We start from the raw sequence: 2500 nt of genomic DNA on the forward strand, positions 1-2500 counted from the left end.
CCCCTGAGCCTCACAAAATGAACACCTACTGTATATAAACACTGTCTCCATCTAGTGGTTACAGTCATTCACTTCTCTCAAGTGGCGTAGCTCTGCTCAACAGTTGTAAGTCATATATCACTATCACTCTAAACTGCAAGAGTTGTGTGCTCTTGTGAGCTAAACTGACAGTCTAAAGAGATGGCATATTTACATAGCCAGATGATACTCTCATGGTTCTCCCATGGAGGGATTATTAACACGTTTGTGTGTGTTTGTGTGTGTGTGTGTGGCAAACATGGAGCTTTGCAAACCCAAAGATTAGATAGAGTACAGTATCAGTGTTATTGTATGAGATGAGATATACAGTAGCCAGCTTTATAGGTGGCCAGCTACTGAGAGTGATGTGGGCTTTAGAATAAAGAAAAAAAAGGGGAAGGTGAAAGAATACTTTTATTTATGTCTGGATATCTGGCTAATAGTGAAAGAATACTTTTATTTATGTCTGGAACACTACTGATGATGCGTCCGAAATTAAACCTTACCCCAGCCCCCCCCCCCCGCATGAACCACTCACCACCAAGACGACACACACGCGCACACACACACTCTCACGCACGTGCCTGCACAAAGGAATTTACATCTTATCCTGTGTTTCATAAATCTGAGTAACTGGGCACTGAGTCCAGTGACCGCTGAGAAAGATCAGCTGACGACAGGGGAAAGTCCTTGTGGCGGCATGGAGAGACAGCTGACGGGAGGGAATAGACCCCACTGGGACGGGCATGGGCTAGCTTCCCATGCTTGTAGTTTCCCATGTCTTTGACATGTTGGATTCACCCGCTATAGCTACGAAAAGACAACAAAAGAGAACACCCCTAGAGTCTGCGAGAGCGGGGGCGGAAGATGACTCATCGGCTGACTTTATGGTAACAGACCCTGGACCGGAAACGACTATGAGTATCGGGAGCACAGTGCAAGAGAGTGCCACAACAGTTGCCCCAGCTACAGCCACGTCAACGGGCCACAAACAGCAGATATGTCCCTGTGGTTGGAGGAAGAATACATCCTACCGGGGGTTGAGAATTCACCAAGGAAAGATGAAGTGTTTGACAGAGGAGAGACAGAGGCCCCGCATTGGTTACTTTCTGCGAAAGGAATCGAATAAGTCGAATGAAGTACAGCAACTGGACGCAAACCATAGCTTGCAGTACATCAGTACCACTGTCGTGGAGGAAGCAAACACAGAGGGGATAACAACAGTGGTAGAACCGACCCAACCCCCTAGACCTGTAGTCGAAAAGAGACTAGCAGGGCATAGACTGCATGTGAAGTGGCCTGGTGCCGGGGATAAGAAGCTGTGGGAAACTATCAATACTGACCTGACCCTGTCTCTTGAGCAACTTAAAGGGACAGTGGAAAAGAAGTTGGAGAGAATGGGGGATATCATCTACAGAACGCTTTGGAGTGCAAGAAAGGAAAGGCGGGAAAGATGTTCCAACTGCACCCGTTTCCAGGAGGCAACATGAGATCCAGCGCCTCGTCCTAGAAAGAAGACAACTTAGGAAACGGTGGAAAAAAGCCTCTGGAGTGGAAAGGGAAGGCATAAACGCACTTCAAGTCGACATCAAATCACGGCTGGCATCCCTCCGTAGAGCAGAGAACCTCCGGAAACGTAGAAGGAAGAAAGAACAAGCTAGAACACGGTTCTATAAGGATCCCTTCAAGTTCCTTAAAAGTATCTTCACAAAGGAAAAAAGTGGAGCTCTAAAAACAACAAAGACAGACCTGGAAAATCACCTGAAAGAAACACACTCTGACCCAAGGCGGCATGAACATCTGACCATTCCCTCTGATATCCCACCAATCGACCCCCTAGAACAGGTGTATAAGAACGCATCAGAAAACAGGTGTATAAGAACGCATCAGAAATTGTCTAGGGTGGAAATTACTCAACTGACCTTTGAATTGGACCTGACAGGTGTGTTCTAAACTCCTCACCCTGCTTCTCAGGACAGGCTGAGTTAAATATGACATCATGTTGTAAAATGATATCAGTCCTAGATATGACAGAGGGGGGGGGGGGTCAGAATACTGGTAGTACATCACACACACACACACACACACACACACACACACACCACACACGCACACACACACACACACACACACACAAACAATCTGATGTTCTACACAATCTGATGATTGTGTGGTACACCTGGGGCCTCATTTATAAAGCTTTGTGTAGAACTGGCGTAAACAGCTTGCGTACGTATGCAAAGCAAGAACATTTACGCACACCAACATTCAGATTTATAAAACGGTGCGCACACAACTCTACATTTTGCGCACGTGAACAAGCGTATTGTCCCACCCTTTTAACGCCCATAGTTGCCTATAAGCACACGCACCCTTTTAACGCCCATAGTTGCCTATACACACACGCACACATATGCACACACCCACATACACACACATGCACACACCCACACCCACATACATCCACACACCCACACACACA

This window comes from Nansenia antarctica (genome assembly GCF_963989245.1).
Source record: "Nansenia antarctica genome assembly, chromosome: 1".
In the NCBI taxonomy this organism is placed as follows: domain Eukaryota; kingdom Metazoa; phylum Chordata; class Actinopteri; order Argentiniformes; family Microstomatidae; genus Nansenia; species Nansenia antarctica.